Source organism: Dipodomys spectabilis, unplaced genomic scaffold (genome assembly GCF_019054845.1).
Source record: "Dipodomys spectabilis isolate Male_0828 unplaced genomic scaffold, ASM1905484v1 ptg000142l, whole genome shotgun sequence".
In the NCBI taxonomy this organism is placed as follows: domain Eukaryota; kingdom Metazoa; phylum Chordata; class Mammalia; order Rodentia; family Heteromyidae; genus Dipodomys; species Dipodomys spectabilis.
In genome coordinates, this window is record NW_024870819.1 from 266,203 (window position 1) to 278,098 (window position 11,896).

Genomic DNA, 11,896 nt, shown 5'->3' on the forward strand with positions numbered 1-11,896 from the left:
TGAAGAGCAGAATCTGCAAGTTCCAACAAGTGCTGGCTGGGTGTGAGGTACTAAAGAGACTACTGGACAACCTGAGTTGGATGGTGACTGCAGCGAATCTAGAGAGAGACACCTTCACAGAAGACCTGAGCATTGAGAGGTCTGTGCATAAGGAGGAGGCCCGGCGGCTGACCCAGTGGGTGAACCAACTGACAGAGGAGAAGAATCGAGGGGCAAGGCAGGTGTTTGACCTAGAGAAGGAGCTGGGGGAACTGAGAAGGAAGCTGGCAGAGACATGGCTCCCTTCGGGACCATTTCCGGTCAAGCAGCAGATGAAAGCCCAGGCCTATTGCATGCAGATGGAGTTGAAAAACCCAGAGGAACAACTGCACATCCAGGTCCAGGAAAACCAAAGGCTCCATTTCCAGAACACGGAGCAGGAGAAGCAACTGTGGAGACTGGAGAAGGCCAAGGATCAGCAGGAGATCTGCAAGATCCCACGATGCGCATGTGTGCAACGGACAGATGGAAGAACAGCTGGCCCTGCTGAGGGCCTGCTCATCCACATGATGAGCAGTGAGAAGGAGAAGCTGGCCAGCATCTTGGACTCAGCAGCAGGTGAAGAAACATCTGTGAGAACAGCTGGACAACACAGTGAAGAAGATAGAGGAATGGAAAGAGGTGGCTGAGAGAGAGAGAGCCAAGCAGCTTGGGAGCTGCAGGAGCGGCAGGAGCAGTCCCTGGCCCAGATGCAGGAGCTCAGAGCCACCTGTGAGCTGCACATCACCTCCAATGAGCAGCTGAGCTCTGAGAAGGAGGCCCTGCAGCAGCACCTAGAGAGGCAGACCAGCTGCTGGAGCAGCTGAAGCAAGTGCAGGCCCCACCAACTGTCAGGACCAGGTGGTGCCCCCAAAGTGGCAGGACACCCTCAAGTGCCTGAAAGTGACCAGACCACAGGAGGAGAGCCTGCAGGCCCAGCTGAGCTTCCTGGCTTTCCATGGGGAAGGGAAAGTTGAGAGCCCTGGAGAAGCAAAAGGTGAGGAGGCAACTCCCCCAGACATGACCATCGCAGAGGATGGAGACATCCCCCAAACCGAGAGGGACGTGGATCTGGGGGCGCTCTCCATGGCTGAAATCCACAGGGAGAAACTCCTGCACCAAGAGTGGCAAGCCCACTGCAGGTGCCCAGTCCACTTGGCAGCTCAGTGCCAGAGAAAGCTGGAGCCACTGGCCCCCCACCCTGTGAGCTGGCACCACAGCATATGTGAGGATGGGAAGCAGGATACGTGGGCATCCGAGAAGAAAATCTGCTTTGTCCACGACCTGCCTGTTGATGTGGACTTCTGGAATCCAGTGGATGAGAACCACCATTGATGCACCCAGCTGTTGGCACACATCCACACCATCGAGGACTCCCTCGTGGTGTGTAAAGAGCAGATGTTAGTCCTGTGAGCTGTGCCCGGAGAAAGCTGAGCACATGTGCTGGCTGTCCCAGGAGAAGATGAAAAGGAGAGAGCTGTGGGAGCCCCTGTGAAGGGGAAGGCATGGACAGCAGGCACCAGATGCCAGCACAGGCTGAGCCCCCCGCCACCACCACCGCTTCAGACACCTCAGACTCCGCGGTGGTCAAAATGAGGGAGGAGCAGAAAGGTTTGGAAGAATTGCCACTTCAAAGCAGTGTGGAAACTGCCAAAGGACAGGTCGGGGTACCCTACCCCATAGAGGACTCCCCGATGGAGCACATCCTGCCACAGAAGCCACACATGCAGATCACCCACAGCTCACAGGCTCAGGCAAGGAGTATTCCCTCCCTTTATTCTGTAGACTGATGCAGATGATGACTCTCTATGTGACATACTGACTCTTAAAAGCCTCAGCAGCCACCACAAGTAGGTGGCCAGGTGGCCTTCTCTCAGTCCTCCATCTCCAGGTGATGGGAAGGGAAACTGAGGGTCAGGTAGGGCAGAGGCTTCTGGGAGGTGGCCCATATTCAAGTGACATCTAATGGACCATTCGTGGCCAGGGAAGAGGCCCATGTTATGCTTATCACAAAGAATGAATAGTTTTCAAAGGGAAAACAAGCCTCCAACAAACATTTGTTCTTCCCGTTCTGGGGCTTGAACTCAGTGCCTGGCCACTGTCCTTGAGCTCTTTTTCTCATGGCTAGCACTCCACCACTTGAGCCACAGTGCCACTTCTTGTTTTCTGATGGTTCATCGAGGATAAGAGTCTCACATACTTTCCTGCCCAAGATGGCTTTGAACCGAGGTCCTCTAGATCTCAACTTCCAGAGTAGCTAGGATGACAGGCATGTGCCACCAGTGCCCAGCATGTGATTCCTTTTGAAGGCATCTTGGCTATTCTGTAAAAGGAGCCCCAAAGGGTCTGGATAGACCTTGACCCAGTCAAGGAGCTGGGATAGGGGAAGGCTGATGTTCTAGCAATTCTGTTCCCCAAAATAAAAGATGCCAGCTGGTGTTTGATGCATCAAATACCTAGGTCAACAGCCACCAGGCTTAGTGGGGAAAAGGTAAAGAATACCCAAAGATTGCAGTGTAGAAATCTCTGATTTTGCATGCATGTGGTGTGTGTGTGTGTGTGTGTGTGTGTGTGTGTGTGTGTGTGTGTGTGAACTCAGGGCCTAGGGCCTAGGCTCTATTCCTGAGTTTTCTTGCTCAAGGTTAGTGCTCTTCTACTTGAGCCACAGCCCCACTTGCTTTTTGATGGTTAATTGTAGGTAAGATTCTCAAGTACATTCCTGTCCAGGGTGGCTTCGAAGCATGATAGGGGCCCAGGGAAGCAAGAGTAAACACAACTCCCAGGTACAATCCCTATGGTGGGTGACTCCTGCCCCCTTGTAGCCAGATGCGGGACATGTGGCCCCGTGCCATCGTGGGGGACTATCGTCATGTAGAGTTCAATTGGGGAAGTGACCAGGGCCAAGCTGACTTTTGCCCACCCTGAATGCTGATTCCAGAGCAGATCTGTTCCATCCTATGCCACGAGAGCTCCAGGAGGCCTGGCTTCCAGGGACACAAAGAAGGACAGGTCAGCTCCAGGCCAAGCTAAGAGCCTTTGGCCATGGACACCACAACTTGGCCTTCCTGATCACTGTAAGGCCTGTCAAAGAACAACCCCCACCTCCCAAAAAAACAAAATTGGAGCCATGTCTCAGTGTGGTTGAGCTCTAACATTGAACCAAAGAGCTCAGAGACAGGGCCCCACGCTGTGAGTTCAAGACCCCCAGCTGACCCTCCCCCATAAAACAGGTTAACTAAAGGTGAACTAGTAGGATTTGTGAAGTGTTTCTGAAGAATGGTGATACAGAAGAAAGCACCTTAATTCTAATGACAGCTGAACTTGTGACATACAGCTATGTGCTGAGTCCTTCACAGAGTGCTATTTTCTGGGTCCTTCCCACATGGGGGTTTTGTGCTGAGTCCTCCAAAAGCATTTGTGTGCTGAGTCATCACAAAGGGTGCTATATTATGAGTCTTTGAGAAGAGTGGGCCTTGCTGGGTTTTTCAAAGGGTGCTGTGTGCTGAGTCCATTAAATAATGTACTTTATGCTGAATCCTTCAAAAGGTGCAGTGTGCTAATTCATCCCAAAGGGTGCTATGTGCTGAGCCCTTGAGAAGGGAGGGACAGGTGAATTTTTCAATGGGTGCTGTGGGCTGAGTCCTTTACACAGAGTACTTTTGCTGAGTCCTTCAAAGGGGGCTGTATGCTGAGTCATCCCAATGGGTGCAATGTGCTGCATCCTTGAGAAGAGTCGGTTGAGGTGAGTTTTTCAAGTGCTATGTGCCGAGTCCTTTATATGGGGTGCTCTGTACTGTCCTTCAAATGGTGCTGTGTGTTGAGCCCTTCCACAGGGTGGTATATGCTGAGTCCTTCAAAACTCTGCTATGTGCTGAGTTTTGTAAAGGGTGCTGTGCACTGAATGCTTTACACAGGGTGCTACATACTCAGCCCTTCAAAGAGTGGTGTGTGTGGAGCCTTAACACAGGGTGCTATGTGATGAGTCCTGGAAAAGAGTTCTACGTGCTGAGTTTTTCAAAGCGTGCCATGAACTGAGTCCTATACACTGCATGCTATGGACTTCCTCCTTCAAAGGGAGCTGTATGTTGAGTTATCCCAAAGGTTACTATATGCTAAGTGCTTCAAAGGGCACACTGTGCTGAGTCCTTTACACAGGGTGCTTTGTGCTGTTTTTTGAAGTGTTCTGTGTGCTGAGTCATCCCAAAGGGTGCTTTGTTCTGAGGTAGTTATCCCCAACAATCTCTCTCTCTCTCTCTCTCTCTCTCTCTCGCTCACACACACACACACACACACACACACACACACACACAGACAGACACCTACATTCACACATACAGGGGTCACCGTGTACCTGCTTGATGTGTGGAGTGGAGAGGAATGGAGGAGAGTCCCCTCCAGTGGTGGGGCTGAGGGGAGATTTGATTCCTTGGGCAAGTGTTAAGGTTGGCGGGGAGTGCTGAGCTGAGGTGAGGCTGCAATTCCCATGGCCTGGAAGCCTTAGGGCCCAGGCGGGGCTGCTCTTGTAGGCAAGGGTGGGGGGCGGGGCTGAGGGGAGTAGGGGGGGTTGAGGAGAGGAGGGGTTGGGGGAGAGGGTAGGAGGAGGCAGGGCCCAGAGGGCTCACTGTGGTAGCAGTGGCCAGGGGCTCTCAGTGGCAGGCAGGCCTGCGTGGAGGGGTTGAAGTGGCCCACAAGAGGAGTGGAAGCAGAGAGAGAGAGAGAGAGCAGAGAGGAGTAAGTACATGCACGAGAGGAAGTGACTTCAGTGGCTGGCTGAGGCCTCAATTGAAGTGAAGGTCGTGACTGGGAGCGCAGAGCATGAGGAACTAGCACAGCAGACACATCACCTCAAGCAGCCCCATGGTGGCGTGGTGGCCATGGGCTGTCCCAAGTCCAAGGTGCCAATTATCATGGTGGTGGCAGTGGCCACAGAGGAGGAGGCCACTGAGGAGGAGGTAGCTAAAGAGGCAGCCTTGGAGGCAGCAGTGGCAGGGGTGATGGCGGCATCGGCGGAAACAGGTCTGGCTGTGGATGAGGCAGGAGCTGAGTTGTCTGCAGCTGAAGGGGAGGAGAGGCCACGCTTGCCATACCATGAGCCCTCAGATCCCGCCTCTCCCTCCCAGGCCCTCCCCAAGGTGCGGTGTTTCAAAAATGGCACTGCTAGCCTAGACGCGGCTTGCCTCTCTCAGTTTCCCAGATGAGATAATGTGCCACTGGCTGGCTTGTTTCAGTGACCTGGTCCAGGTCCCTGGTCCTTGGATTCTGGGCCTGCCACACCTGGAGCCACTGCCTACAGTTTCTCCCAGCAGCACACGTGAGTGGCCACCCTGTGGGCCCACACCCTGGGACCCCATTGTCCAGTGAACCCCTCGACCCCCCCCTCACAGTCTCCCCCATTCTGTGAACCCGGACCCGACCCGTGCCTCCCGCCTCCCCACTCCTGTCCCACCTGTGCCTCCCTTGCATCCCATAGTACACCCTGGCTCTGCCACAAATGCACCCCAGGTGTGGGGGGTGGGGGTGGGTGGAAACCCGAGGGTCCCTCTCATGTCCCTAGTGGCCAGCGTCCCAGGAAACGGGAAGATGCAGGGTTGGGTGAGGAGGGGGCGACAGAGAGATCCTGGCCTGGAGTAATGGAGCCACACAGCCACCCATCTGCACCCTTCCTCACCTTGGTGGGAACCTGGTGGCTTCAGTCAGAGGTGGGGAGCAGCATCTCCAAACCTGCCTTCTCAGGTCTTTTCCTTTATTTCTGGGGGTGGGGGTGTTGGATGTAGAAGATAGACCCCCTTGCTGTGTGAGCCCTTGTCCTCTATGCTTGGTCACCCTTTCACCTTTGGAGGGTCCCAGAAGAGCCCACTAGGGAGGTGAGGACACTGGGGGGTCAGATAGAAGATGAATATCTGGGAGAAACACACCCCCTCTCACCCACTCCCAGCCTATTCTCCCCACCCCAGCTGTCATCAGTTCTCACAGGGTGATCACATTTCCCAGCTCTGCCAGAATCTGCTGGTGCTCCCGGTCCATCTGGTCTCCTCATCCTCCCCCAAAATGCACCAAGTCGCCCAGAAGCATCTAGGCTGAAAGTAGGAAGTCCATCCATGTATGTAACATTTAGGATCCCATCCATTTCCCCAATACCGCCCCCATCCCAGGTCAGACACCCCTCTGGGGGAACCATGAACCCCTGCTTGTTATCTGTCCTGGCTCTGAGGAGCCACCTGTCTCAGCACTCCTTTATCCAGCATCCTGGCCTAGGGTTTTGGTTTATGTGGAGTTAAGGTTTGTTGTTCTCAAGAGGAAGATTCTGACCCTGGAGAAAGGGAGAGGCAGGGTGGTTCTTTTTTATTAGAGTGGTTCTCCCTTTTGGTGGGATCCCCTGGTTCTGACAAGGGAACCCCATGCCCCAGCTTGTATATTGTCCCAGATGAGGAACTGACAAACTCAGGAGAGGCACTGTTCTGAGTGTGTGTGTGTGTGTGTGTGTGTGTGTGTGTGTGTGTGTGTGTATGAGAGAAAGAAAGAGAGAGAGAGAGAAAGGGAGGGAGAGGAGAGAGAGAGATCATCTTTCAACTTGTATAGCATGACTGTGCTCAGGTGAGCGATCAGTTGGCAAATTTCAGGTGCTGCATGGACCAGTCTTCTGTCACAGGTCTGGATTTTGTGTGTGTGTGTGTGTGTGTGTGTGTGTGTGTGTGTGCGTGCGTGCATGTTGGGAGAGCAGGGATATGAGGACAATGGAAACATATTTAAGTCACCATGTCTAAAAAGAGCAAAAGCATTTTATTTTTGTGCATGTGTATTGTTCTTTTGTCATCAATGCCAAGTATGATCCCAGCCACAATTTTTATTTTCTCCTCCACTGTTACATGAATAGTTTGGGGAAGGTTTCAGTAGATGTTCCTTTCCACCTCTTTCCACCTCTCTCTTCCCCTTTCCTGTAGCTCACAGTAGCTTCTGGGTCTGCGTGGGTCTCCACTTGGAGGTCTGTGTGAATCACAAACCAGAGTGGACACCTGTCCTTCTGTCTTCAGGCTGGTGAGGCAAGTGTGACCACAGCCAAACTCATACAGCCAGACAACCTGCTCTGGTGTGTAGAGTTGGAGCTAATTCAAGGGTTGGGAATGTGTCTGCCAAACATAATTAGGGAATGAGATGGGGGGAGTAGGGCAGAAGATGTGAAGCTAGGAGGGTCTGGTGGGTGGCGAATGGTGTGACATAGCAGATGGTTCACCACAAACAAGGATGAGAGGGGAACCTTACCCAGGGCTTTGTCGGTGTCCATGGGAATCTGGGCAGGGGGCTTCAGGCCCCCACTGGTGGCCTGGATTCCCTCCTAGGGCAGTGCACCAGTGGGCAGTCCTCCCTGGAGTCCTGTAGACTCCAATCTGTGTCCTGCCTCAGCTGTTTCCAGCTGGGCAGTGGTAGGCAAGTGCGTTCCCCCTGCTGAAGCCTGCACGGTATCAGGCCATGGGCAATTAGGTAGGGCTGGTTGAATGCCACTTTCTGTTACCTGCTGTAGGCTGTCTGGAAGGAAAAGGGGACCACTGACTTTGGAAGCCTTTAAGTTTGATTGGGACAACTGAAATGCCAGCTTTTCCAGGATTTTTTCTTTAAGCTGGCAATTACTACTAATGATTGGGATTATGGGTCAAATTAGATGGACCATTTCAGCTGCCAAACAATGATGTACAAGGCGGCATAGGCAGAGTTCCCAAGCCAGATCGTCTCCTGTCAGGAACATCCTGCTTTGACTCCCTTCCTCCAGAAGTTACTGATTCTCCTCTGGTTCTCTCTAGGGTGACCACCACAGTCAAGGACATCATGGGGAGCAGAGATCGTGACCTCGCAATCCCCAGGTTGCCAGCTGTGAGCAGAGACGATTCCCAGCACTGCACTAGAATCTTGGAGATTCAGAGAACTGGGAACCCTCAAGGATTCTTTCTCTGCAACATGAAACTTGGGGGCCGGATGTGGTAGACCATCCTGTCTGGCCCCAGGGGGAGGAGAGGAGGCTCCTTGAGCCAGGCTTTCACTTCATGTGCCTCATTCACACCTGAGGGCGGAATTGAGTGCCAAACTGTGAGTTAGCCGCTGGACAAAGATTTTTGAGAAGAGAGGCATCAAAGAGCCCCAGAATCCAGCAAGTACATCGTGGCTCACATCCTCAGAGCCAAAAGAGTTAAGTGCGGTGGCTCCAGGAGGGCAGGAAGTGGGGCGAGGGAGAACTGTGGAAGAGCTACTTCAGGCTTCAACAAATCCCCCACTAACCCCTCCACCCCCAGGATGCTTATCTGAGTTGGATGGGAGTTTTCTGTAGTATTGTCATAGAGAGATGCTCATTTATTTATCCAACAAACCGTTAAAGTGTGTGCCATGTCCAGGAATCATAGATGATGAAATGTTCTAGTGCTGGTTCCACAGCACATGAAGAAATCTTGGTTTGAGCTAGATGCTGGTGCTTCACACCTGTCATACTAGCTACTTAGGAGGCTGAGATGGGAGGACTGAGGCTTAAGTCCCAGGAAGAAAAGCCTGTAAAACTCTTATCTCCAACAAACTACCAAAAAGAAAACGCCAGAAGTGGATGAGTGGCTCAAGCTGTAGACTGTTGGCCTTGAGTAAAAAGGCTTAGGGACAGCACCCAGGCTCTGAGTTCAAGGCCCAGGAGTGACACAAAGAAAGGAAAGAGAAAGAGGAGGGAAGGATGGAGGGAGAAAAGGAGGAAAGGAAAGAAGAACGGAATATGTAAGCCTTGGTTTGGAGTCCCTGGATCAAAGGAACCAACCACTCACAATCTCTGTGGGGACAGTTTCAGAGCCTAAAGCCAGTATGTAGGACCCCTCAGGAACTTCATGACATCCAGGAGCTGTGTGGTCGCCGACTGCAGAGGGAAACAGCCTTGGGTAGACCCTAGGGCTCAGGGTGTGTCACCAAATTTCAGTCTCCCCTGGGCCACCGAGTTTATTTTCTAGTCAGATAAGAAGAAATTGTCCAAAGTATGGGGAGGTATAGGCTGAGGGAGTGTCAAGAGGAGGGTGGCAAGTGCTAAGCAAGAAGATGAAGAGGGAGGATGATCCCAGGTCAGGTGTGTCAGGCCATTGGAGCCATAACCATATCTAACAACTTAGACCATCAGTGATAGAGACTTTGACCCAGCCACATGGCTGTTAAAAGTCTTGGCACTTTGGGTTTACCATTGACCAGCTGGCTGTCATCCACTGCTGGATGCCTGTGTGGTACATCCTTGGGGACTGGGACTTTTGCTGGCTCAATCTGAAGATGACACCCCCAGTGTTCATTCCTCAACCAGAGACAGAGGTAAGCCTGCCACTGGCACAGGACATCCAGAGAATGAGGGGGGAAGTCAGACCCTTGTTGCCCCAAGACTTCCTCTAGGGGACTGTAGAGCCCCGTGACTGCCATTCTCAGAGATAGAGGTGGGTCCCTTTGCTGGCTCAAACTTTAGTCCAGATGGCAGATCTGGGATTCAGAGGGGGCCGACTGAAGGTGGGGCAGGGCTGGGTAGGGGGTGGTGGGAAAACCAGAGGCACTGAGCTCTGAGCAGGGTTGTTTCAGTGAGGATAGTCACAACCCAGGAACATTCCTGGGATGGATAGGCCTTTTCTCCTTCCCGAGAGAGAGGGACCTACAGCCCTTCAGTCTGCATCCCTTGACCAAGAAATCCTTTCAATCCCATATTTTGTGGCTGGATAACTAGACCTCAACTGACTGCCCGCCCAGTGTCGAGGGATCTTGAGGCCTTGATGAGGTCACGGGATCCTCAGTATGAGATTGTACTTGAACGTCCTGACTTGGTGCATGGTCTGTCCCATCTAAGACTGACATAATCTAGGACATAGAATGTAGAGAATCAGAGCAGGATGGGGTCTATTCTGTGAGTCTTGAGTATTACATGTGAGCTTTGAGCTCCCGTGTGCCTACCTGCTTCCCTTTCTTGGGGAGATCTATGCTAGAAAAAGTTTATAGCTAGGGCCTGGGTCCCATCCCTTGTGTTACGCTCAAAGCTAGCACACTGCCATTTGAGCCACAGCTCCACTTCCAATTTTTTGGGGTGTTTAATTAGAGATAAGAGTTCTCATGGACTTTGCTGAGAAGGGTGCATCCAACTGCAGTCCTCAGATCTCAGTCTCCTGAAGGGATAGGATGACAGGCTTGGAAAAGTATCTTTGGCCAGGTGCCGGTGTCTCATGGCTATCATCCTAAGTACTCAAGAGCAGAAATCTGAGGATCACGGTTCAACTCAAAGCCAGCTTGGGGGGGTGGGGTGCAGAGGAAAGACCCCAGACCTGACACCTCCCGGGGGACATTTGTTCTTGTGACAGAGCCAAGTCATTGCTGTGGATAAGGTGGAAGCTGCCATCAGACTGACCTGGAACAATGCTCAAAGATAGGTAGGCTGTTGAAGTATCAAATCCACTCATGTCTGCTTCCCACTCCCAACAAGGAGGTGCAGTGTGGGTGGCCCAACCCTGGGCCTAATGGATTATAAATGGATGATGGTGGTCAGGAGCTTGTGGCTCCCACCCATCATCCTGGCTATTCAGGAGTCTGAGGGCTGATGGTCGTGACTCAAACCAGCCCAGGCAGAAAAGTCCGTGAGATTCTTATCTCCCATAAACCACCTATCTCCCCCAATCCCACACACACAAAAAAGCCAGATGTGGTGGTGTAGCTCAAGTGGTAGAGCCTCAGCCTTCAACAAAAGAAGCTCAGGGATAACACCCAGGCCCTGAATCCAAGCCCTAGGGCTCACACAATCATAATAAAATAAATGAACAGTGTCCACCTTTTATCTGACTACCAAGAAAGATGGATTCAGTCTTCGAGCTGGTTGGTACTTCTAGCCAAAGGTAAGGGGCTTCCCTTAATGTTCCCATTAACCTCTCCTTCTCGCCATTATCTGTCCAGGCTTCCATTGCAGGACAGAATTCGGATCTTCCCCCTGGATATGACTTTAAGTACCCTTGCCCATCCACCTTCCTTGGGGTCAGGAACCTTTATGCACTCCCTGCTGGGAGGATGAGGCACCACAGAGATAAGGGTAGATATCCCTGACACTTACACACACACACACACACACACACACACACACACACACACACACACACACACACAAATACCCCTAGCCAACTCAGACTAGCCTTTTCCAAAGACACTTTATCTCTTTGGATTAACTGACATAGGAGAGGGTTTTGATCCCCAGTAACTGATTATTTTAAATTGGGCTTGCTAGTTGACTGGAGATAAACAAGAGCAAAAAAAAAAAAAAAGCATTTGGTGCCTCTCACCTGGGGCTCAGGCTCATCCCTGTCATACTGGCTACTCAGGAGGCTGAGATCTGAGGATCACTATTTGAACCCAGCCATAAGCTGAAAAGCCCGTGAGACTCTACTCTCCATGGAATCACCAAAAAGCCAGAAGTGGAGCTGTGGCTCAAAAGGTAGAGAACCAGCCTTGAGCAATAAAACTCAGAATGTCTGCTCCCAGATCTTCAGTTCAAGCCCACACAAAGAAATGGCCCTGTCTTATGACCACAGACTACGTGGGCTTCGAGTGCCCTCTCACAGAGTGTGATAAAACACCTGTCCCTGTGTGGTGTATCAGGGCCTTCAGAAATCCAGCAGTGGAACCCAGGCCTGGCCTCTTTGTGTACTCTCAACCCACACTGGCCAGAAGGCAGAGTGTGACAAAGCCGGCAGCCTGCAGAGCGGAGAGGCTCCAGCTCTGCCAAGGTGATCGAAATGGGCTTCTTGGAGGCAGCACTTGAAAAGGGGGTCCTGCTTAAGAAGGAGGATCTGACAGGAAACACAGAGAGCAAAGGTGCTGCAGATGATGGACAGCATAGCAGAGCATGTTC